We start from the raw sequence: 27857 nt of genomic DNA on the forward strand, positions 1-27857 counted from the left end.
TTAGAAATAATTCTAAAAAGATGGACCTAAAAAAAATCAAGAAATCTTGACGTCTTGATCTTTAGATATCAAGATTCTACAAGTATTTGAAGAATGAAATGTTTATTTTAGCGAAGCTACGAGCAGCGAGTAACGCAATTGTATTATATGAAGCGACTAAGGATATAATGTTATACGTGTAAATATTAAGTGTATAAGATAACTGTTTATTATTTACGTTAATCCGATAATGGAGTGCGATTTGTGTGAGGTAGTAAAAAATATTGAACTGTAATAAACTGATGTATATGTAGAGAATAAATACGATGAATGAAATAATGATCCTTTACGATTTGTATCGGTATTGTACTATCCTGTGATTCGAAATATTACGCTAAACACGCGTATTGACCTATACACGTACACACACACACACAACACACACACACACAATCCAGCAATGTATTTAATTAAATTAAATAAATTAGGATTATAAATAATGGGGTTCGTGAAAATTGTTATAGTTCAAGCTCATCATTATATATGTATATAGAGATTGCATATACGTATACGTAATACAAATTTCTGAAAACAATATTGTCAAGGAATGGATTTTCATTCGATTAGAGATTTTTTTCATTTATATATACCACGTGAAACATACATTTTACATCATAGTTGCAAAATAATCAAATAATGTGATAATTTCTGTTGCCTAGATGAAATGCGAGAGCCAGATACTTGGAGATCCCTATCAAAAGCGCACGAGGAAAGCTACCTTGTGATTTTTAATCGGTAAGTAAAAAAAAGTACTTTTTTATTTCTCCGCAATTTCTTTTAATTTATCTGTTTTAAGGTCTGGTTGTAAAACAAATCCAAATTTTTTAAAAGTCGATTTTCCTAATTTATGAATGATCGGCCAAAAAAAGTCAAATTATCGAGCTTCACAATTCTGTATGTGCTGCAATAGTGAATCTACAAAATTATTCTACTTGTTATCTAGTAATCAATGAGATAAATAAAAAAAGCATATACTATCAATAATGTTAAAAATAATTTTAATTTCTCTGTATATTCTGATATTTACCAAAATTGGACGATCCGCGATTGTACTATATATGTTAATAAAATTGAATGTGATTAATAACTATTAATCTAGATTAGATAATTATTTATATTAACACACCATTTTCGATGTCTTTTGACCTTAATATATGTAAATAAGGTAAAAGCGTACTAATTAACACTGAAAACACCTGAACGATACACGATGTATTATTTTGTTTCGCGGGAAAAATTGCAAATGCTTGAACCAGACAATTATACAATTATATAGATTTTATTTTCCATTAAAGTTTGATGTGGTAAGTTGTAAAAAAAAACCGATGTAGTCGTCTCTTCCCTATGGCCACATATATTGCATTTTTAACATTTATATATGAATCTTAAAAATTATAGCCGATTAAGACAAGAAAATATTAATAATCTTCAATGTATATCAGGGTCAAAATCATCAAAAATATATCCCTTAATGTAAATAATTATCATAGATTAATTTGCATTTTTATTAAAGAGAGGTCACATCGAAGAATGTATTATTTTTTAATAGTATAAATATATATATTATTAACCATCACAGGAGATCACATTCCTTCATTATGCGTCCGATATCCGCCCACTGTCGGAATTATCAGTGTATATATGCACCTTCGAGCTTTCGCGATAGCCGCTATATTTATTACATGTCGATTACGTGGCAGAGATAAAAGTAGTTGTAACACAGGCGTTTAGGTTTCATGATGTTCGCTTATCGCGACATTTGACGAATCGTTTCGCGCCTAGCATTTATATTTCACGATGCGTTAATAAAATATACATCGCTATTTTACTTATATTTATATATATTTATACATATAGCTGCAAACTATATACATATATTTACGAAAAATATTCACGTACCAGCGTTGTGTATGTTAAATGTATATATATTTATATAGTATCTCAGCGCGCATATTAAATGCTCTGACGAGAGATTAGATGAATTCCAGGACTAATTACCGAACCTAGAGATACTATTAAGAGAGATGAGACAATGCGGTAACGGTTTCTGATTGGCTCCGTCGCTTGGGGTATAACCGGAAGTGCGAGAGAGAAAGATATATATAACTAACAAAGAAAGCCTAGCCGACCCTAACCTGTCAATATAAAGTGAAAGTAGTGTTAACATTTGTGCAAATTATAAGGTATATGTATTTTATTTCAGTTGTATTTTATTTCAGACTATGTGATTTATATAATGTGCCGTATTTCCAATGTAATCTCAAAATAAAATTTAATAATTTTTTGTTTCAAATAAAATAGGTGACTCCAAAATGCCTAATTTTTTTTTTTAAGGTTTAATGTATCGTTAACTATGTGGTTATATTGACACTACTTTTTCCTTCTTTGCCTTGTCTAATATCTCTAGTTTACAAAATGCCTAAAAAGTTGCTGTGCTGGTTATTGCACTAATACAAGTAAAATATCAGATGTGTCGATTTCCAAAAGATTCGCCATCAAAAACGTCATCCGATATCCGGTTTTACCCCACGACGGCACATTGTCCCATTGCTCTTATAGTGGCTGGATTCCGTAAAGCGCATATGCGCACATTTATCTATAGTACACGTCACGTATATTATAGAAAATGCGTGCATATGCACTTTACGGAATTCAGCTAGTATCTCTAACCGAACCTATTCAGGTCAAACTCTCCGAAATATGCGCGACTTCCCAATATATACTTGCTTTCGACACCACAACGGCGTTGCTATCGCGTTTTATGCGGCCTCGCAGTATCGATTGCCGCCACCTTGCGAGGACGAAACTGGGTCGAAAGCAAGCACAGGGACAGGGAGCAGCCGCTGTTTTCACCCCCGCCCTCGGTACTACTTTCCTCGTGTGCACCAATTTATACCATCCTCTCACTCTCGTCAATTGGTATCGTTAAATTTATGCCGTTGTTATAACAAAATAATTAACTGAATACATCTAACCTATAATAATATCGTTCTAGTTACATATATATATTTTTTTTTATTATATCGTCATTTTGCGCTTACTCGTGCTTTTCAGCAGAATATTTTTAGTTAATAAGTCATATAAAACGATTGTTTTTATGAATGTCAGGGACTCGTCGCAGATCCGCAGATCCCGAATAAACTAATAGTCTACGCGATTCATTTGTTCTCTTTATTTCCCTTTAACTCGCGCGTGTGTTTCAGATTTACTTCCTCTGTGCGTCTTTTCTCCTTTCATTCTTCCTCTTCTTTTTATTTCTTCCTTTTCACTTTCTTTTGGCAAAAACATCAATTTTCAGAAATTAAGCTAATCGCAACAAAAGTAAGTTCCAATACGTACTTTGTGAAATTACGTGAGTATAATAAATAACACATATGAAAAATGCGCGAACAAAGTATATTTATACAAAAAGAATTTTCTTCTCTCCCTCCGCCATCTTCTCTCGGACTTCTTGCCTCGAGTTACACCACTGGAGATTCGCTCTCTCTCACTTCTATCTACATATTCCTCCACCACTCTGTCCGTCGCGCGCTTCATCCATCCCTCTAACCCCCTCGATCTTCAGTGTCACGGGATAGGCTAGTAGGCTGCCAGATTGAGCGTTTGTCCCTCCGCCCCGGAATGGTTTGCTCGCGTTTGCGTTTCGAGCCTCGGAGGGTTGTGGGGAGAAAATCTTCGACATAAATAATCAGTAGTGGAACACCGCGGTGCCGGCCCGGTTGCTATGGCGACGGTATCGATCGAGGCCTACCAAGAGGTCGAAGCGAGCTACCCCCTCTTAATAGGACTTCTTTTTTCTTCTTTCTTTTCTCGCGCTTTCTTACCTCAATCTTTTCCTCCGATAGGATCGGCCCTTCTTCGCCCCACTTTCTTAACGATTCGCTCAGTCGCTTTCGCTTCCTAGTCGTCTACCTATCTGGGGTTGATGGATCCTGTAGGAGCAGCAATTCTTGTGAACTATCCGTCTACTATTTTTTTTTTTTTTTTTTGGTATTGCAGGAATTTCACTCGTTGCGTCGCCTATTGATTATATATTACAGAGTGATTCATTTGACTAATATGAAGACAAAATAATACGAAAAATTAATTGATATAAAGAAAACACATAGTTATTTCTAAGAAAAAATATATAACTATTAATTGCAAATTACAAACTTTTATGTTTTTCGAGGAATCGATTTATACAAAAAATTAGGATGGTTTCATTAAAAAGAAAATTAGGTTGACCTTGACCTAATTTTGAATTACACGGTCCAAACACAGGAAGTCGCCATTGTTCATTCCCCTCTACAACATACAACAATTTCTTTAAAAAGTTTATAAAATTGCAGATTTTCAAAGTATTTGCCTGATAAGATTTAAATGAATCACCCTGTATATAAGATATTTTATAGAAATATACATATGTATGCCTATGATACATTTTTAGAAAAAAAAAAATATTTTGTAATGTTGTATTGAAACCTTTTTTTAAGTAATAATATGTAAAAGATAATATGCTAAAAAATTAAATAATTTAATTAATTCGATAACTGATGACTTATTAAAATCAAACTAGAAAACAGAATGTTATGTCAACAATATTTGTAACAATATTTAATCATTACCACATTTTACAGGAATATAAAACAAGATATGAATATAATGATAAATATAATGATAATAATCTGGACCTGGATTGAATTGAATGTCGAAGAGAGTCACACATTGCGAAAGATTAACAAATATTTTAACTGGAAAGTTTTTTCAATGTGAGATGTTTTTAGCTAGAAATATTTCAGACTGAAAAAACTGTCTTGCCTAGTAACCTACTTTTATTATATTTTCGAATATACCGAATCAGTGTCCTGCTTCATCGAAACATCAATTTCGATCTATTTTTGTCTGCAAAATATATAAAAGTTAAATTTCAAAGTTCTGAAAAAATTTGAAACGTAGGATAGACATTTGTAATTTCAAATTAGTTTGTGATTAGAAATAAAGCTAATTTTAATTTGAATTATATGTCAAAATGTCACATATATGATTTTTTAATATAAGTTTTTTAATTATTTAAAAAATGTAATATTTTCAGAATATATATACAAATATCATATTTAGATTAGTAGAAATTTGAAAAAAAGTTTGGAATAGAGAGATTCATATTTATTAACTCTCTTAGCTATTTGTATAATACAAATCTAATTTACATAAATTACAATATACTCTTTTAACATTCGCTTAAACGGTTCAATTCTTTTACATTGTTTTATCTCAGCTCTGGTGTAAAGCATTATACATTTTCATTCCTTCGTATAAAACGTACTCTTTTGTGTACTCAGTTCTACGAAATTGTATGTCCCTGGTCTATCGTGTTTGTATTTCATTTACTATTTGTAACTTATTTTTTAATTGTTCGTATAACATGTTTTTTAAAATCCTAAAAATAAATATATATACATTATATTATAACTTTTGTCTTATGAACATAAACTGCATCATATTTTAGTACGCCTATCACCATGGGCGAAGCCAGGATTTTATCTAGGGGGGGGCAAAAATTTATCAAATAAAATCTAATAACATTTTTAATTATTTTAACTAAACTTTTTATTTATTTTTGTATAAGAATTTATATAAAAATAAATTTAATAATTATGTTAAAGCCAGTCTTCGCTGATCTTCGGAAAATCTTTTTAATATCTCTTCTTCCAGTTTCTTTTTGTTTATACAGAACATATATACTCATTGTCAAACTCTGGATTTATTTGTTGAATTTTGTAAATTGTATTACAGACATCAGATACATTTCTTTACTTTTTTAAAATTACTTTTCTGTGTCAGGGTGTCAGGGGGAGGGGGGCAAATGCCCCCCCTGCCCCACCCTGGCTACGCCCATGCCTATCACATTGCAATATGACTCTTATGATCCAATTTTGCACTATTTGCAATTTACTCAGTTGTGTTTCTTCTATATCAATTAATATATCAGCAGAATACGCAAAGTGCTGTGATCATTCTATATATAATACATATGTATATATGTCGATATAAAATTCTCTTCTACTTATTGTTAGAAAACTCGTTTTTTTATTTAGAAAAATGTTTTTTCTCTATTTTCTTTAACACATAAGCACAGTGGTCCTTAAATCAAAGCCTATCATATGTATATTTACACAATAATGACATATATATCTAACAATAAATATTTCATTATTTCTTTTCGCTCTATCTCATTGTCAGTTCTATCTAAACACAACATTTTAACGTAATATTACGTACTTCTTAGTTCTCTATTTTTTCTTATATATCTAACTATTATATATTTCATTTTCTTTGCATTTGTTTTTAACTTATTTATATTTACATTTTTACTCATCTCTACTATATAATAAATGCCATATTTATTTTTCCTTCTAACCCAGCACTTTCTCCAGTCACATATATTAGTGTATCACATGTAAAGTGTACAACACTTTACTGTATATATATTTTATCTAGCCGTTTCTTCTCTTATTTTGTCTAAAAACCACTTCTTTCCTTTCCATATTTTCTAAACTTTTTCCTAAGTGTTATAATATTCACAGTGCATCTATTATATTATCAACAAATTTCTTCGCTTTCATACTAACATCCTTAAACTTGCTCTATTTTTCACTAATCTAAAAAATTCATCTACTTAAATTTATTAGTCTTTAGCTAATTCTCTATATTTATTCTCGGATTTACTCGCATTCAGTTCAATTTTTAGTCACGCATGATCTGTTACACTAGTTTACAGCCAAAAATTATTTTAAACCAGATAAAGTGTTTCTTATAGATTTTTGGGTGTTAAAAAAGATGCCGCAAATCAAATTTCAGTAGCACTTCAGATTTTCAAAATAATTGAGGTTAATGTGTAAAAAATGTTTTTTTGTGATATTTATGATTTTTTTGTAAAAAAGATTAACGTTATCTGAAAAGTCTGATCAGATATTATAAATATATACAATTATTAATTGGCTCGATAATTAGAAATTAAAAAGTAATAAATATTAGGCCTTTTCTCCAGGCAACGAAACGTTCCGCATTAAATAAATTAAGTTACAATACTAGATATTAACATCGTCACTTTATTTATTTATTTCCTGCTCGAGAAAGGGCCTAATATTTATTACTTTTTAATTTATAAATATATATTGTTCATCTTTTATAAAATGCATTTTTTTAATTCAATATCTTACTTTTTAGCCATGTTATGAAAAATTGAACGGGAACTACTTCTCATATGGAGATGCTTCCGAGGAAAGTTTTTCAGAAAAAAATTATTTTTTCCAAAATTGATTTTAGCATTATTTGTCCTCCTTTAGATCATACAACTTTTGTCTGGATTTTTTTTTGAAAATGCATTTTGAGAAATTCAAGGTGAGCAATTAAAATGAGACACCCTATATATATAAATATACATTTAGTGGAATCTATCACGATAAGTTACACTGTATATGTGTATTGATAGCCTTAAACTACAAATTATGAGTATAATTATATGACTTCATCATCATAGGCGGAATATTTGTTATCTCAACAAAACTCTGTATTTAAATTCTTTTTAATATGACTAAAAATAAGATATCAAAATAAAAAAATGCATTTTATGAACAATACATTCATGACATCTGATCAGAATTTCCAGATAACGTTAACCTTTTTCACGAAAAAATTTCAAATATCGCAAAAAAGCCATTTTTTGCATATATTGTACTTCAATTACTTCAGAAACCTGACGTGCTGGTAAAAATTGGCTTGTGGCATCGTTTTCAGTATCCAAAAAATTATAAGAAACACCTTGTCTGGTTTAAAATAATAAAAAAAAATATTTTTTAGTGTTATTTTAAGCTTGTATTCTATTATTAATAAAAAATAAATATAATTGTTTGACTATCCTTCGCAATGTTGGTCTATTAACACATTGTTTTATACCTAAGCTCTGCATTGTCTTTTGCAATTTCCTTATAGAGAACACAAAAATCTATCATCAAATCTATATTAAAGTCTTTTATTATCACATATAGTCTCCTTTAATTATTAACTTCTTTATTAAATTCAAACATGAATTAGTAAGAAACTTTATTAATTCACGTGTGATGAGAAAGAGAAAGAGAGAAAAGCGCTTTTTTCTTAAACTTTGGAAAAAAGCAGAAAGAAACCGCAAGTCTGTACAATCTGCAGCAAATCTGATAGTCGTGCAAGGCGCTCATGACGAAGCGTTTCAAGGCTGAACCATCGCCCCTCTCGTTCGCGCTCCCCCGGCTCTCATTCCCAACTCGGTTTCATCCTCGTCTATCCTCAGCGCGGTGTACGTATCCCACCGTGGCGACGGATCTATCCCCCTATCGCATGACTCCGCAGTGTTACGCAACAGCCAGCGCGCGCACGCGAGTGCGAGCGTAAACGCGGCGTTGCCGAGCGCGGTCGGGCGAGCGAGTGGTAGCTTGGAAGAGAGCGGGGGCGAATATGTATATGTGTGTTTTGTGTGTATGTGTGTATGTACATATGTAGTTATAAGCCTATTATGCTTTGATATATATATGCTTTATACAGGTATGTATATAGCGATTAAGGCGGTTCGACTGAAACTAGATGTAGGTTCAAGCGACCCGGAAACCGCAACCGATGGATATTACGTAAATGATTATTACGACAATTGAGTAATTGTCGCAAACGAGTAATTTGCGAAAATCGCAATGACGAATATATATTTTGCGGGATCAACTAATAAGATTTGTAATGATATAATAAATATAACAGAAATAAATAAATATGATAGAAAAGTTATGTATGTGTATGTGTAAGTGAATCAATAATAGAACACACACGAGTTTGCTTGTTTCTTCGAATGGCAGCTTCGTTACATTTCCGGTGCATTTCCGCATAGCGTTGAGGAGACGCGCGTGCATCTGCGATTGCATACATGCGAGATTCTTGCATGTCGCACCGTTTATTCAGAACAGAATAAAAGTCAATCGTTATCCTTGCGAAGAGACCCATCAATTGTACATACAAAGATCATCATCGTCATCATCATCATCATCGCATCATCATCATCAAGAAGCTAAAATGACGTTGCAAAGAAGTTACATACAGAAGAGGAAAAATGGAAAGGGAATGTAAAAACAAAGTAACGTCGACATATATCTTGATTCTCTGAAGGAAGCGCAATGTTGTAGAAATATAGTAAGCATAAGCTCGAGAACCAATCAAAAACTAGCTTTGATCTAAATAATTCTGTAAGACAGAAATAACCTTAAATCTTAAAACGTAACATGAATTTCAGTCGGTTGAAATTTTTACGTACGAAGAATTGTGTACATATACATATATGAGTATTGCTACTAAAAGGTTATGGCACATCTCTATTCTTCTACTCGATTTATGTTCATTGCATGACATGTGTATACATATATATCTGATTTATGTATAATTTGATATTTAATAATTTTAAAGAATATTAATAATGTAGTATATATAAATATATACACATATTTTAGACATAAAATAATTCTTACGTTATTTCTTATGCTTACGGTTACGGAAATTCGTGTGCGATGGCCTTATAAGAGTAAATAGAAATAACATTTTACTGAAGATAGCGTTTAGAGGAAAATGAGCGATGTACAATAAAAGAAGAATAAAAAAGAGAAAGAGAGAGGGGGGGGCAGGAGAAAGAAGATAACTCCTTCGGTTACATTTTCTCCTGTTCGTTCTTCCGTTTGTTTTTATCTCCACGAACTGACTCCGACAATGGCTTTTTTCCGAAGACGATGTCCGAAGGTCGAAATGTGAGACGAGTAATGACGAATAGGAAGAGTAGCAACAAGGCAAAATGGCGAGTTCGCATTCACGTAACCGCGAGAGAAGGAAAGAGAGAGAGAGAGAGAGAGAGAGAGAGAGAGAGAGAGAGAGAGAGAGAGAGAGTGAAGCAGGGAATCCCTTCCTATACGTCGAGCTAAATCTAGCGCGCGCAGCTTTTTCTCGAGTGCTCACAAGGTCGATTAATTACGTATGCGTCTTTTTGCGGCCGTCGCTCATTATAGAGGTTCTCTTTTCTTTTCCAATACATATTTCGCGCCTTGAACTTGCGTGCGTGTATAAAAATTAATAAAAGAAGAAAATTAAAGAGAAGATTCAAAGTTACGATGAAAGTTCTACACACACATATACACATACCATATATATACACGCTCAAGAAACCGCATATAAACAAAATAACCTTCAATAGAGATGCATATTTCTAAGCAGAGAGTTGTAGACTAAAAAATTTATATTTACGCTTGCATAACGTTAGCAACGAGAAACACCAGTTTTACGACTGCAATAGCAATCACGATGAATTCGTATTTAAAACAATTGGCGCATTTCTTCTTATACTTTATGTGAAACAAAAAACAATTATTAACGCACTTAAGTCATATGTAGATAAAAAATGACAATGTAATATTAATAGATAAATTTGGGCAACAAAAAAGATCTTGATGTAATATTAAATATGTTATAAGCGTTACAAATAAAATTTTACATATCATACATGAAGGAATCAGAATTATAATTTTTTTTTTTTACTTTATTTTCTATTAAATTTTATATACTCCTTTTTTAGTAAAGCTCTATAATGATAATTAAAGCATATTTAAATTTGAGAATATTTTATATAACATTTTATATCGAGGAAACCAAAGATGGTATAAACTAACAATAATAAGTAATGTTACACAGATGAAAGAATTTTTTTATGTACCCTTTTGTAAATTTAACTTATTTAACGCATTTTGGAGCGTTTGGAATACTATTTTACAGATATAGATCATCGTATTTGTAATGGAGCATTTTATAGTAACTCTCATGATTGAGCACGCAACACACATCATATATACATCTTGCAACATTACACTTAGATAGTAGGACACGCAGAGAAGCGCGCTTGCGCGATGCTTCCCCTGCGTATACCGGGGATGCCCTACATTTCTTAACTATACCTACCCGTTCATATTACATGTGCTACAATCAGTGGTGGGAGAGTTTACGAATGGACGGAAGAAGATCGATGTGAGAGGAAGAAGCATCTATACTCATATATCTCTATTTATATTGTATATATTACAAAGTTATTTAAACTATTATAATATAAAATTGTGATATAATAGAGAGTAGTAATAATTTTTCGATGTATTCTCGAACTTTCGAAATTATTTGAGAACATAACTATAATCGAATTTGATCATGATTACACCTATATACACAAAGAGAGATATAGATATGATTTATTATTGGAATTTACAATAGAGCTAATTAGTAGAATGTTTAAAAAAAAAATTAAATTAATTAACTTTAAAATTAATAAACAAGAAGAGAAACTTCAACATTATTGTTATTATCGTAAAGTAATTGGGTCGTGAAATAAATTAGATTGAGGTTAAAAACGGAAATCAATTATCGCGCGCGTTCTTGTAAAAGTTTGTCGATGGAATTCGTTGTCATCTTGTATAAGCAGGAAAGTTGCATTCCGCGTTTAGTAAGCGGGCCAAGAACAACACGATGAAGAGTGAGCAGACACAGCGCGCGTGTGCAATGGCACAGATCCGCATCTCCTAACCTCTCCTTCTCCTCTCCTCTTTCTTCAATCTCCTCGTCGATCCCTTTATAAACTAGGCTGGTGCATTTATGTGAGACTAGATCGTATATAAATTTGAGTAACCCGTAGCTGTTCTTGAGTTTTATCTACTGAAAATTGTTCAATTATTTTCGTTCCATTATATTTCAATTGTACATTTTTACATAGATATAAGAGATTGACTATAATAAGATTCGATGTGGTATTTGTACAAAGTACTTTGAATCCGGATAAAACAAATTTTTACATGGAAAGAGGACTTTGCTTCGACGGAGTCTCTCGTTAACTTACGTTTTCAGCAAATACAAACTCTTAGTTTCGTAGAAGTATCTGAAACGAGTTACATCATCGAGCGTGAGAATCGTCTGTGATCCTTTCAGGAGATCCCGAATAAGATCCCTTCTTTCTTACTGCAAGAGGGCCGGCCGAAAAATCGGTTTTTAGGGTAGGCGGGTGCGAACCGTTCGAGGGGCGAGGGAGGAGCATCGTCCAGAATGGTATTTCCATTGTGTTATATCTCCTTGTCCATTTTGCGGGCTTCAGGTTAGGCCAGGAGCATGCGCGCAACGTGCGCCCACCTACCCGCACATCTATCTGCCTACTAATCTATCTGCCTGTTTACCGGTTTGCCTTGATCCCCTGAATAATCAGTAGGTGGGTTGGTAAGTAAGCAGGTATGTCTCTCTTACGTAAGCTTATATCGCCGCATGTGCCGGGTCGGCAAGAATGAAAGACAAAGAAAGAGTGAGAGGTGTGGGGAGGGGGAAGGGACAGAAAGAGAGGAAAGAAGAAACGATAAAAAAGGAGGGAATGAGGATGAACACGGTTGATGATTTTCTCAATGATCGTTTTATTCTAGGTATTAGTGATTAAAAATAATTTCAAAGGATATTTTTTCTCAAAACAAATAAAGGATATTTTTGTAACAATATAACATGCTACTAAATAATTGTTAACGTCGATAAGAGATGAATTTATTTTCGCACGTTTTTGATAATAATTGATATAAATAGAATCAAAATCTATGTGTTAGATATCTTCAAATATACATATGTATATCTATATATACATTATAGAGTTCTATTTTTAATATAATGTATGTTTCTTTTATTTCATAAAAGTTTTTGCGCTATGTAGTTTTATTCTCTCTTTGCTATTTTTTTGACAAATTATTTGCAAAAATTGAAAATTTGCTTCAACCTGTGCTAATCTCGCGAAGCCGTTTTATTCCTTCACATACATCTTCTGTATGCGACACCATATGAAGAACCAGGATATGGAAGAAACTTAATCATTTCCACGTATATGACAATCGGTAATTTTCCTACATCATGCGCCATGAATGGCTTGCTAGCGTGTTCGCGATTTCCAGGGAGAACGAGAGTGAGTGTGAGAAAGAAAGAGCGAGAGAGAAGGAGAGTAGTAAGAAGAGAAGGAGAGTAGTAGGAAGAGAGAGAGGGTGGGAGAGAGAGAAAGAGAAACGTGAGCGACGGTAACGGCATGCTTTTTCCTGCAGGAGCGAAGCTCGTTGTCCTTGAGGTGTTCTTGGTTCTTCTTATAGCAGAAAGGTCCGTTTCGCAGGGCGTGGTCTAACGATGACCTCACGGCGGCCATCTTCGACCAAGAAATCGTTTGAGAATGGTAGTAGGTGAAGATGAAAGTTGGAGTGGATTTTTCGGCGAAAAAGATAGATGTGAATATGTGGGATGGAAATGGTTGAGAAACAGAGAATGTCATCTCCTCCGTCCTCGAAAACTTTTACCGAAAATGTCTTCGAATACTTTTCTTTCTTCTTATTAAAAATAGATATTTGAAATATATAACATAAATTATTATCAACGCATATAGTCATCTTCAAAAGATTATCATCTTATCGAGAGATAAAAAACAGAAAATTAGCGTAATTCGAGTCTGGATTTTTTCATCTTTTTTCTTTCTTTCAAAGACATTCCACGAGCGAAGAATAATGTCAACGTAATATTGGCATTGACAAGCGCGAAGTTGTCGATGAGTCGTCATGACTATGTTCGAAGACTGCCTAATAATTGATATGGTTGTCGATTACGCAATCTACTACTGGTCTATGCATGTAGATACACGCGCACACGCCAAGACGTGAATTTAACAAGTTGCTTGGATTTCTTTTTTGAACTGAAAGAAAACCTCAATGTCAAATCTGAATTTTTTATGGAAAGGACTTAAAAAGATAAACACTTTCACATTTCGAACGTTTTTTTAGGATTTTTAAAATGGTAGTAACGATATTTTGAAATTGACTTTTTTCGAACTTTGACTCTAAATAACTCCTGAACGGGTCAACGTATCAACCTCCGATTTACGTCAAAAATTTTCTTTTTTTATGCCCTTTCAAACGATGTAGTACATGAGCGGTTCCATTTGAAATTTTTGAGTTGGGATCCCCCTAGGGCAACAACTCCCGCAACCCCCTTAAAAAAGTAACTCCTCGAAATGATCAAACACATATTTCGCGATTTTTCATAATTTTCATAATTCCGAAATATAGGGAGTGGGGACGGACTTTATGGACATTCTGTATGTGTGTGTATGTGTAAGAAAAACATACTCTTTTGATTAGAAAAAGAAATTGCAATTTGCAATGTGTAATTGCAAACTTTTTTAAAAAATAATTATGTTTCTTTATACCAATTGATTTATCTCATTATTTTGTGCAGAAAATTATATTAAGGGGTAAGATAAAAAAATAAGTGTTTATTACGACGTATTTTTGTCAAAATGTGAATAGTAGAATAAAGTATAAAATATCTCGTAAACCATTCATTTTTTGACTATTCAACTCTAATATTATTTTTACGTTAAATATTACAAGGAATCGATTTATATAAGAAAATTATAATGTTCCGTTTAAAAAAGTAATAATGGCCTTGAAATCTCAAAAATGCCTCCACCTGAAATAAGATTGTTTATAACAAGATGTCTTTCTCGAAATCCTACAACTTTTGTATAAAACATTCGATGAAAGTCTTTCGAAAAATAGCAATGCATTATTTAAAATGGGACACCTGTATATATAATACATTAAAGAGCGATGATAAGCATGTCCAATGCACTCATCTTACGTTCAATGGTTTAATGCTTTATTCGTGCGCGATTGATTTATTTATTGTCAGTACATAAGAATCAAAGTAGCTTTATAATGTAATCTATTGCAAGCAATAAATATTGAATAGCTGAAATAGAGTACAAATCTTAGACATACTCTTTAAGAAAAGATGCGCTGACTTCAACTCAAGAAATAACCATGCTGACTTCAGCGCTAGAGTTTCGTTCATAAATGACGTGCGTACTTTCATTCGTCTTCGTTTCCTCAAAGCCTAGCTGCCCCCTTTCCTGGTTCTCTTCTCCTACATCCCTTCTGCTCGGCAGATTCACCGCGCGGCGTACTTATATCACGGAGATTCTATCTCATTTCATCATGGTTACCATCGCTTTCTCTTTCCCTCCCTCCCTCTCTCTCTCTCTCTCTCTCTCTCTCTCTCTCTCGTCACTTCCTTGCATCCTTTGTATATCTCTCCCTTTCTCCCTTTCTTCCTTCTATTCACTCCATCTCCGTTCATCTTTGCTCTTCTCTAACATCATATGCTTGGCTCCACCCCCTCCTTTTTGCAATGATCCACGGTCTTTACCGCTGTCTCTTTGCCCCACGAACCAACCGTTTCGCAATGATGTCATCTGCGCCATTGGCGTCGACCTCGCAGTATTTTCAGGAGGTTTTAATGACAAAATTAGAGTTGGTAGTGCAAATGCTGGTGAAGATCAATGTCTGATTAAATGTATTTCAACGATATTAAATAAAAAAATTATATAGAATAAAAAACAAAGCAGTATACTACTAGTATTTAAAGAGACAATTTTAAAATAATCACTAAAAAGAGAAAGCGGTGTAAATATAAATGCAAAATACATAATTTAGATTAGCAAAATATAACTTCGCGCATTTAATTATTTTATTTCAAAATTTTTCGTTACAACTATGAAAACGTGGTTTGTCTACTTGGTTATTTTTCGCGAAACTAAAGTATTTTTCTGAAATCAGGTACGGCACATGATGAGGCAAGACGATATCGAGGCCGAGTAAAATTAGATAGTGAGGATGGAATCCGAGCGTCGGTATGCGAAATGGAAACGGAAATGGCTTCGGTCGCCTATACGAAAGATGGCCGCAATACGATGCCGCGCAAGAAAATGGCGCTTCCGCAAATAATCGTTTGCGTGTATCTCACATTTTCTTGAAGCATGTGCTATATTTTTTTCTCTTCTATTGTTAAAATAAATTAAAATTGAAAAATTTTTTGTATAACCTAACTTACGCAACGTGATATTAATGTACCGTTGACGAATCGTGTATAATTATCATAATCTCTTGACAAGTCAAAACGATCCCCTTTTTTTCTCCTCCACAAAAAAGATACATAAGTATACTTTACTCTTTTTCTCATTTTTTTTCAATATAATTATCTTCCAAATTTATGATTAGATTCTGTTAGATCGGCTACATTGTGTTATGATACGCGCACAAAAATTAAACGATAAAAGTGATAAAGCTTTTTTGCTACTAACTTTCAAAGATTTCGTCAATTATATATCGAGAGTAAATAAAGTTTAACCGCATATGCCTACATTTCTGCATACAAATGGACACCATTGCGTTGCGTAATATATATTTAAATACTGACCAAGGTACGATTATCGCAAATACTGTTTGCTTGAACGTAAAGCAATACCTACATGTATGTGTGTGTATGTGTAATTGTTGGCTATACATTGTGTTTTCCATAAAATTACTCAAAAAATCTTCGAGAAGAAGAAATGGTAAAGATGATATATATGAACAATAATATTAGATGACAATATTATATTTGCTGTTTTAATACTTATTAATTTCTTATTGATTTATACTGCAACGCCATTTTTTTACATTCTCGAGAAATTTTATAATTGAAAAATTTAAATTATTTTAGTTACTTTATATTAAATATTTTATACATCATCTATTATTGTGCATATTTAGAGACTGTTAAAAATTTTTATAGCAACGCAGGAAAATAAAATAATTGTATACTTATAAAATAATTATATAATTATCATCCGTTTTTGCGCGATTAGCTTTGTCTAGCATTATTACTCATTATCGATTGCTTATCAATTCGTACCATATTAAAAGCAGCGTTTGAGTTATAAGTTAGTCGATGCCATAACTAAGAATTACATTATCGACTCTAACTCTTGGTCTTATAGATACGAAAAAAGATTAGTATGCCTTGTGAAAATAAGACTATATAGAGAATTATAAATAAATATACGAGTTGTGCAAAATTCATGGATATAAAATTCTCAAATTAAATAAAAAAATGTCTTTAATAAAATTAAGATTTTATTAAGAATGTAGTTATGCAGTAGTGAATGCATGATACATGAGTTGAAGATAGTCCACACTTGCAATTTGTTTAGATTATGAAATCTATTTAATTTATAATGTGTACAAAAAATATAATAATATATCGAAAAGAATATAACATTTTTATTTTTTTATATAATTTTTCTTATATGAAATACACATTATATAAAATATAATAAAATAATGTTAATAACGCAGAATAGATAATTAAAAGATAATTTAACTTATAAATTAAAGAGTTCCAAATAACTTTGTGAATACGTTATGCATGTATAAAAATATAAAGCAGGTAATAAAAGGAAAAAGAGAATATTGATTCTTTTGAAGATTTCTTAATCGCCGCGTAGTAATGAAAAAATGACGTGCGCAGGCACGGAAAAATACGTGCTATAGAAAACATCATGTCGATCCGGTTCATTCTATAGCTGGTCGGGAAAAAAGAATTCGCGACGGCCGCGGGGTATTTGCCGAGTTACGAAAGTAAACAGCTTTAGAAAGTATAGTGCGCGACAAGAGAGGTGAACGGCGACTTTAGAGTCCGGGATCTTTAGCGCAATTACGGGGCCCAGCGGTGTATTTGGGTAATACTAGAAATATAGACAGTATATATATAGAGGCAGAATTTAAATTACGTATTCAATATCGCACTTTTATTGTTAGTCATTTGATATTTCGAATAAAGATTTTACACGCTCATATCGCGCTAATCGTTAAAGATAATCAAGAAAAAAAATTTTTCCTCGAGAGAAATGACAAAGTCAATCAAAATTAATGTCGATATAATTAATATATTGGAAAAAAGAGATAGAATAAATAATAATGTACGCAAGTATGTTACTATTGCTCCGAATTACCTTCCACGTAAACATAATCTGACGAACACACTGCAAAAAACACAGATTTTGTAAATCCATAGATGATCCGTAAATATATCGTATAGTCATAATAATTCTGGAACATTTTGTATATGGAATTAAATTTGAGTTTTTAGCATGATAGACTGAACCTCTTGTACTGAGTCATTATACATATATTAACATTTTATATATGAATATAGTAAAATTTTCGCGTAAGTGTCGAAATAGATTATGCACTTGCGTTAATTTAAATGTTTTGGAGAATTCATGACGCGAGAATCATTTCGCACATCAAATCAAAAAAGGAAGTGAGTCGCCAAGAGTCAAGAGAATTCATTGAAGTATGGCCGGTGCTCGCTCAATGTTTTTCATGTTCCCAGAGCCTCTCAATATTATCTGTACAGCTGGGGGAACACAATTTCCACTGTTGAGCCCGTGCAAATGTACAAATGTTGAGTTGCGAATTAGAAAATCTGCGGAATTGCGGAGATTACGGAATTAAGGACAAAGATTAAAAATTTCAAAAATGAAAAAAGATTGGACAAAGATTAAAAATTTCAAAAATGAAAAATAAAATACATATTCATAAATAAAGTCAATAATAAAGGAATTCAAAATCGTTTTAAAAAAATTAATAGTCTAAGAAATTTAAGGATATATATCGCGATGTGTACTACGTATTTATATAAAGACCCAAGTAATATATGTACAATCATATGAAGAGTATGGAATAACTCACATGGTTCGTTATATATATATAAAATCTAAAATTCAAAATCTCTAGAAAAGATTGAAAAGTATATGATTTCTTAGAAAATGCTGAGTCCAAGATTCTTAAAATCCGTGAATTATAGAGGATAACAGTATCAAAAATTAGATTTTAAAACAAAAGATCTCTGAATCTCAAAAGAGAAAGTTGGAACACGTATGAATCTCAAGCTCTGATAGATTTCAAACGTAGTACACGAATATAATCGAGGACTTATTTATTTACTCTCTCGCGTTTCACAGAAATCGGTGTGAACTTGGTTCTTACCGCCGTTGTTAACCATCTTTTCTTTCTCGACATAAAAAAGATAGAAACGACGGCGAGGAGGTTTAGGATCTTAATCCAGCTTTACCGCGCACATCCCAAAGAACGGCGAAGAAGCCAATTATTCCAAAGCGGAAAACGAGTGTTGAGTCGCGCTTTGTCGCAGGGCCGATAGGAGAGAGAAAAAGACTGACTGTCATTTTGCATATAAGCCAAGCCAGTTTCTCACCCCCACTGACCCAGCGACCGAGAGAGAGCCTGCGCTATTGTTGCGCAAGACAAGAGTGGCGGCTCTGGGGTGGCCTTTCCCGTCTCCGTTGCTTCCTGCTGCGCTCTCCGGTGCGTACCCGCCGCCGTCAGCCGTCGTAACAAACGTTAGATCACACACTGGCCCAGCGAGCAAAGCCTGAGCCACGGAATAATCACGTGACAGCGATGGTTGCGTCATACAGTTCGGCCCCTCTCGCTAAGCTTGCTGAGCGGACCAACGAGGGAGAGAGGGCCGCCATGTTTCGCTGAATGAGCGAGAATATGCGAGAACGGAGAAAGAGAAAAAAAAGAGAGAGGTTGAGAAATCGCGCGCGCGCGCGCGCGAGAGAGAGAGAGAGAGAGAGAGAGAGAGAGAGAGAGATCGCGACACTATGGATCACTGATATTTTTTTTTCTATTTTTCTCTTTGTTAATCTTCGCTCTAACTGTTCTCTTTCTATTGAGAATATGGAAATCAAGAATATTAAAATTGAGACCCCGAAAAAAATTCGAATTTATTAGATAATAAGTCAGCGAATCTTAGTAATTGAATGTTAAAAAAGTCTCATAGAAATGTATAGGATTAAAAGTTCATGAAATTAAAATGACTAGAGAGATTTATATGGAAAATGCGAAATTTTGAAAACGAAAATGCGAGATCAATACTTGAAAAAAAGATTAAGAATCAGTGATGTGAAGGAAATTATAACAATTTGTTATTAATAATTTGCATTTCCATCTTTTTCGCGATACAAGAATTCTGCCAAATGGAATCGATTCACAAAAATCGATCACGGAAATTTTTAATTTGAATCTCCGTTCACACACTACACAAGTTGTGTTAATCGTCGGATGTTCTATCGTACTAGGCGTGCGCACGAAGTACACAGAGAAAAAGAAAAAGAGAAAAGAGAAAGAGAGAACGAGTTCAAAGACTGCGATAAATAGGTTAGACGGTCGCGGTCAATAGGTCGCGTACTTCTTAAAATTCTGCTTTCATAGAAAGAGAGAGGGAAGAATATAAATATGATAAGATCACTTTTTCTTCATTTGCTTCGTTGTATATCTATCTTTCTCTTCTTTTCTTTCCTCTTAATCTTTCGCTCTTGAAAGAAAGCAAATTCTTTTTTTTCCAGCGACACCTATGCTCGTCACGATACTCACACACAAAAAAAAGAATTAAATCTGAAGATATCCAAGTGGCCAAAGAAATCGGCCGCGTGATGAACACGATTCCGAGAGATCGAGACACGAAAATTCCGCTCCTGATCACGCCACGCATGCAGAATTCATTTGGCAATATTCCTCGTACAGACGGCGCTTTTCTGTTGGTTTCTCTTCTTTTTAAACTATTCGCGTTCTTAGAGGACACAGTACCACTTTTTTCAGCTTACCGTTTTTCCTTTATCTAGATTACTTTTATTTAGATTCTTGTGAAAAAACTTGGTTACAATAGTATATATTATTCGATCTACGAATCTTGTCTGCGATTAGAATGAAATGGTAGATCATTCTAATCGTTAACTCTTCGATATATAGATATCTTGAATATAAATTTTATATACTTTGCCTTCTTAAATTCTTCCACCAAGAGAATCTAGAGAACCGTACCGCAATATCCGCAAGAGTTCTTTCTTCAGAAGAATATAGGATTTTAAAGAAATTCAAAATAAAAAAACTGCAAATATTTTCCCGCTGATACTTTACCGCCGCGAAGATAGGCGGAAATCGAAGCACGCGACGGCTATCCGAGAGCGTTACATGGCGGACGAAACTTGTAACGGATCGCGAGGGAGAGCAACGCGAAAGCACAACCGAATCCGAGAGCGAGCTGCGACGAACGAGGATGCGCTCGAACGCGTAGCCCGTACCGCACTTTCAACCTCTTCCCCACACCTCGCGGCATCGACAGGGCCACATCCGGCGATGACGATATAACGCGCACTCGCGGGAGCACAATTGCTCACTGCCATTGGGCGAGCGCCGTTGCTACTCGGGTCGCGATTGGCCAACACATACATACACATGCACGCGTAACGTTGCACACTTGGCGGCTCGCTCGCCTTTCCCCTCCCTCCTGCCCTCAAACAATTTCTCTCTCTCTTTCTTTTCCTTCCCTCTCCTCTCTTTTCTCGGATACGCGCATCGATGTCGCGAGATGCGCGCGCGCGCAATATCCTTTCTATGTTCGGCGGTCTGTGCACGGGGATGCGTATATCGTAATGTTACGCGTGAAGATTCACTCTCGTCGGCGCGGTTCTACGACGACAACTGGACAGGAACTGCCAGCAGCACGCGCGGGGACCCGCTACTTATGCCCTGAGTGGGAAGAAACGGCAGAATTGAACTGTGCGGTTTGCCTTTGGACTGCCGCAACTGTCCGCGGGTCTGAAGAAGTAATCGCTGCGGCGCGGTTCGAGCTCTTATATACACGATTGATTTGACTGTACACTTATGTATACAAGATTAAATGTATCACATCTGCAGAACTTTAAAATAAAATACACACAATTTTTCAGCACTTGATAATAAAATATGAAAAATTTATAATTCTCTCTACTTTTCCACATATGTGTGTGTGTTTGTGATGAAACATTACACACATATTTGATTTGTAACAATATAATAAGATTATTAGCGTTACGTATACATAATGCGGTATAATTTATTTATTTATTTAAACGAGAATACTCTCTAGTATAAACAAGATATAAATATAAATACATATATATATATATATATATATATATATATATATATATATAGTTGCAAAGTGTTTATATCAGCAAGAAGAACATTACAACGTTGATAAAAAATAATAGAACAAAATAAAACAAAAAAATAAAAGATGTAAAAATATAAATGTCTAACGAAGACAGTTAAATAAAGATCGCTTAGAGCGATATGTGAAAAAAATCTACACGAATTAAAAAAAATATACGCGAATATATCTTGTACGACAAAGTTCCAGAGTTCGATATTTGGTAATTTTCAAATTCGTGATTGCAGTCATTTTCTTCAGGGCCGTATATTTCAACAAGCGGCAAAAATTTCCGTGTACCATTATATCTTCTCTATTTTCAAAATTACACACACAATTCAAAATTACGCACACGTCTCTCTCTGTATGAAATTTATTAAAATTTATCCCGATATTAAAGTATTACTATGGTAAAAAACAAGATAAAGTTTATATCTACGAAATAATTCATGATTTATTTTTAAATGTGCTATATTTTTATCACATTCACTTGAAATAAAAAAAAAAGATAAAAACTATCAGTACAATTGTTCTATTTTTCTTTCCATGTCCCAAATATTTTCGGTTCGCTGCAAAATGCTTGCTCTATCATTTACGATGAAGGCGGCGACCGAACCTTTGACCTATTTTTCTATCGATCTCGCCTGGTTTTGCATCTAGGGCGTCTCGACGCGGCCCCGGCCCCGGTCGTCGAGATTTCCGCCACTCCCTGACACGGAGATTCTTGCGCTAACCTCGCAATCTTCTGTTGTATACTTAATGGAAATTAAAAATATTTACATTAAAGATCGATCAATAGAAAAATGATACGTAATATTGATGAAAAAATTTACGAAAAAGATTTTTGTCATAATGAAATTGATGAAGATCAAAGTAAATAATGAATATATATCATCAGGTATTTATAATATTCCATTCGAAATTACTTTTCAAAAAATCGAAATATACACTGAAGATATTGATCACATAAGATGTCACAGACACAAAAGCGCAAGATACATTGAAAGTTATTTTAATACCGTGATTATTACTATCTGTCATGCTGTGGACTTAATCGCATGCTTAGTCTTCAAGATTCACCGCGTTTTTCGACAATCTGAATTCCGCCGAGAAGAGACGAATGTTTCATTATCATCGTGTTACATAACGTTTGATGATCGTCGAGGATTATAATTGACGACGAATAAACGAAGACGGCGTAAATTGAAAGTATTGCTCATTCTTATATCAAATGAAGTAGAGTCTATTAAAAAAATTTCCTAATTTGATTATTTACATCAGGATTTTTATTAAATATAGATAAATGCGTATATAATATATATGTATATTCATATAAGATTAAAATATAACAAAAATATATATTTTTTTTCTCAAATACATTCTAGAAATATAGGATGAAGTTTCGCATATGAAGGTTCGCGGAAAAAAAGAATGAGTAAAAGAGTTTTACATTTGAACGCTAAGGATCAAAGATATAATTAATAGATATAATTAAGCACAACAAATGAAATATTAGGAATAGGAATAAATATATTAAGTATATTATAGACCTATTGCACAATACAAAACTACAGGCAGTTGGAATAATATCTATTCCCTGCTTCTATTAGTGGATATTTTCTATTCCTTGTACTTTTGTATTATGCAATAGGCCTAATGCTTAATATTTATTCTTATTCTCAATAATTTCTTTATTGCTTTGGGCCTAATACTTGCGGGTTAACAGTCGAATATTAAACGATCACTAGCGGAATGATTGAAAAAATTAGGCACATAAGGCGGCTGGTGGCGCAGTAGCACTCACAATCAGTCGATTAACCAGAGCGACATAACGCGGCACGGAACAAGGCCGAAAGAAGGAGAGGGAAAGGGAAAGGGGGATGGAGGAAGAGGAAGGAAGGGTTAGGCAGCTCCGTAAAACGTCGGGACTTAGCTCTCCGGCCGTCCTATTTCTGCGCTCGGGAAAGTTCGTACATGGTGGCGATCGCGCACGAAGCGAACGGAGAGAGATATAAGTAGGTCGTTCGTAGCCGCACGTGTCGTCCTTGACTCACATAGAGTGGCGCGCAGGCGCTCACTGTTGCCGCATTGCTGATCGCTAGGGTTCTTTCTTTGTTCGCCTCCGCGCTTACGTGTGCATATGTGTATACCTTGTCCACTGGATTGAATTGTGTGTGTGTGTGTTGCGCGCGCGTACGTTCGCGGATGGGAGCTTCCAATTGCTTAACGGATGCGCGTGCGCGTATATGTATAGGGTGTCCCGAGAAAAAATATCCGTACGATAAAGTTTTACTCTTTCTTTGAGCCACCCCGTACTTGAAAAGGATTGAATGCTTGGTTGAGAAAGCGTTTGCGAAAAAAATCTAGCTAGAGAAATTTACATCTTTTTCTTCATAAAGAGAGAAAGATCTTTCAGTGAAAGATTTTTAGAATTTTACTAAAATCTCTGTATCTTTTCGATATGATAATTATTTTATATAACATTTGCATGTGCATTCGAACGGAAAGAGAAAGGTTATCAAACGGAAAGCGAAGTCTTCTCTTCCTCGTGAGAAAGAATAGAAGTAGAAGAAAAGAAGATATATAGATGTATTATGTATATCTTGTGAGCCAAAAGCAGTGTGACGTAATGCGTCGCGGAAATATATACTCAATTCTTTTCTCGGTTCTTCAGCCTTCCGTGTTTATAACTTCAGTATTATACTAGACTTATAGACTATATATAGACTTAAAGTATTACTCGACACTATCACGGAAAAGTATAGGAACTATAATTGGGTCTGTATAAGATAGACTAGACGTGACCTTTATATTTTCCGTTGCATTCTCTACAATCGAGACTTTGCAGCTATGGATATCAAGGACACCTCGTATCACGAAGACCTTAGTATATAGTTGGTGATCTTGCTTAGCTCGACATCACGGCGTAAGTATTGATCGCAACGGAAACTCAAAGGGGAGGCTACCACGTTGGGCTATTCGAACCCCAATTGGATCGCCCTACCTTGTGTGGTAGGCTAGAGGAGAATGCGAAGCGAGTGAATGCGGCCTATTTCTTAATACATTAGAAACGGGAAACATTATGCGGAAATGAGAAAATGATATTAAATACGATGAGAAATTTAATACATAATACCGATAATATATTTTTTAAGCAAGTAATCTAATAAGAATATAAGTTAAATTTTAAAGAATATAAAAAATGTAATGATATATGAGTTGAATAACTATACATGTACGTATTTAAATCGCATATTTGTACATATTTGTGAATCGCATATATTCAATTACTTTCGAGTATTTGAATATCACTGCTATATACTGATATACCGGAACACCGGCGGATAATTTTTCATCAGGAAAGTGAACTATGCACCGATGATCGCGAATCTTTCAAATTATAGTGTTTCTTATATACATCAACCATATGCGTGCATAAATATCGTGAGAAATTCACAAATCGTATCGATCTTGTATTATAATTAATTGATATTTGGAATAACTACTCTCGTAAAAATGTTTATTTAATTTTCCATACTTGTTTTACATAACATGGTTAAAATTGATAAATGTGTAAAATAAACACAATATCGAGATTTATCATTATGAGATATATAAAACGAAATATTAAAGCGCACTATTGCTAAGTGAGAAGATATCGGAATAAATGTGAATTGATATAGAAAATTATAGAGCAAAAGAGTGGAAGAGAAATCAAAGAGAATTTAAGTTCTAGAGACCTACCAATTCCGATGCGTGAACCGATGCTAGGCTGATAATAATTTGTTCTTGTTACAGGATGTTTTTCGATGCACAAAAAAGATATAAAAGCGCATACAATACAGAATGTATCTCCAGTTACGTTGTTAATTATGCAACGTGTGTATTACACGTCCCTCGATTCGATTTCTGTATTCAACTCAATTGCCCGTTTCTCCTTGATATTTTCCCCTAGCCTTGGCATCATGCCGGTTCTGCTCCTACCTTCAGGCTATTACAAATCGGTGTTTGCGTCTCTGATTTTCTCAATCAAGTTTTGCGAAAAAATACGCGATTAAACGCGGGACTCTTTATTAATTGCAGATACACGCCGAGAGAAAATGTATTTTTTTTGCTGAACATTCCTTCCCCCTCCCCTCCCTTTCTCCTATCGTTCGTTTATCGTACAGTCATTCCGTAACGAATTCTGCCACGTCGAAATCGCAACCGTTACGATTTTGTACGTTGGCACGCGGTTACCCGCATGGCGACGTTCCTTTCAGATAAGCACGTTCTTATCTACATGCATGCTTACGTAAGCAATCACTCGCGTAAACTCTCGCGACTTCACCGCTCTTCTACGCGTCGTCGCTTGTTCCCTTCTTTCTCTCGTATTCTTTCTTTTCTTATCAGTCTCTTCGCTGCTCTTCCTCGTAGAATGCCGTAATCGGAATGCCCGATTTGCAATGTCATCGCGGTTTTGTAATGACAGGAGCTTTCCGAAAATCTCATCAACGAACTGTCGTTTATGGATCTTCTCATCAATCTGATTAAAATCTTTTTCTCGAGAAAATTAAATATCTTGTATACACACAATTTTCTCGATATATACATATCTCGATAACAGTATATAAATATCGTAAAGCAATAATTTAAATATAAGGATAATATAAAGAATAAAATAAGGAAATTTAAATATATTTCGTGATATTGTGGTATATATAATGAAATTCAAATTGTTAACACTATAAACTTCAATTTGTCGTCATTTATTTTACAAAAGAGATATCTCTATTTTGAAATGATAAGTGAATCTGAATGCATGGTAACATTTTTCGAATAATTTAGCGATGCGTAATCCAATGATTCATTCATGTACGTAATTTACAAAAAAAAAAAAAAAATTTCAAACTGTAAAATAGAGTTTGCATATCTTGCTAATTTGAAAAAGTTTTGCTTTTTTAAATTTCTTTCTTTCTCGTTAATTTTGTTAAAGGATATTATATATTATATGTATACATAGAATGCTACATACATTTTTGTTTTAGAAAAAAAACACGAGTTAAATATTTTTGAAGATAAATATGAAATTAATTCGTTTTATATTTCAATATTTCATTAAATTTACATAGAAAATATGCGCTTCTCTACGCCTATGCGTCGCCGTACAACGTATACATACCACGTGTCCTACCCTCGCGTGACTAAGGAGCACGTGGCCCCCCACCTTGTCGAGTCGGATGCGAGAAGAAGAGAAATAGATGACATTTAGGTATGAAATAGATGAAATAGTAATGGTATAAGAGCTAAGTGCGATGAAGAGGAAAAGGAAAAAAAGACAAATAAGAAACTGCGCAAAATAAAAAAAGGACGGATGAGAAGAGAGAGAGAGGCAGGAAAGGGAGGAAAGGGAGGGAAAGGGGGAGAAAGAGAACAAGTAAAGAAGACAAAGTAATGAATAAATGGAGCGAGAAGGGGCGATCGATGTGTTGGTAGAAATAGAGAGATCGACTAACAAGTTTGTAACGGGGAAAGGAGAGAGGAACGTTGGGGTTCTGAATTGAAAGTGACAAAAAAAGGAAGAGAGAGAAATAGAAAAAGACGCGGCGATGAAACGAATGAACAAAACAAACAGTAGAAAGAGACATGTCTAGGAATTACGGACAGACCGAGGGGAAATTATGAGAGAGAGAGAGAGAGAGAGAGAGAGAGAGAGAGAGAGAGAGAGAGAGAGAGAGAGAGAGAGAGAGAGAGAGAGAGAGAGAGAGAGAGAGAGAGAGAGAGAGAGAGAGAGAGAGAGAGAGAGAGAGAGAGAGAGAGAGAGAGAGAGAGAGAGAGAGAGAGAGAGAGAGAGAGAGAGAGAGAGAGAGAGAGAG

General features: G+C 34.1%; 1 long non-coding RNA gene across 2 annotated transcripts; it reads right to left on the reverse strand.

Annotated features, from left to right (window-relative positions):
* Positions 1–22009: 22009 nt before the first annotated feature.
* Positions 22010–24296, reverse strand: LOC145933827 (uncharacterized). 2 transcript variants are annotated; one of them, XR_014424929.1, is made up of 3 exons: positions 23715–23802; positions 23022–23245; positions 22010–22757 (listed from the first exon to the last, which is right to left on the reverse strand). It is a non-coding gene; the product is annotated as an uncharacterized LOC145933827 (long non-coding RNA). The 2 variants fall into 2 exon arrangements; XR_014424928.1 differs by having other exon boundaries at positions 22011–22757; positions 23719–24296.
* Between the last annotated feature and the right edge of the window lie 3561 nt (positions 24297–27857).

The sequence above is a fragment of the Prenolepis imparis genome, unplaced genomic scaffold, assembly GCF_030444845.1.
Source record: "Prenolepis imparis isolate NDT839.2.m4 unplaced genomic scaffold, iyPreImpa1.0 SCAF_3, whole genome shotgun sequence".
Classification (NCBI taxonomy): domain Eukaryota; kingdom Metazoa; phylum Arthropoda; class Insecta; order Hymenoptera; family Formicidae; genus Prenolepis; species Prenolepis imparis.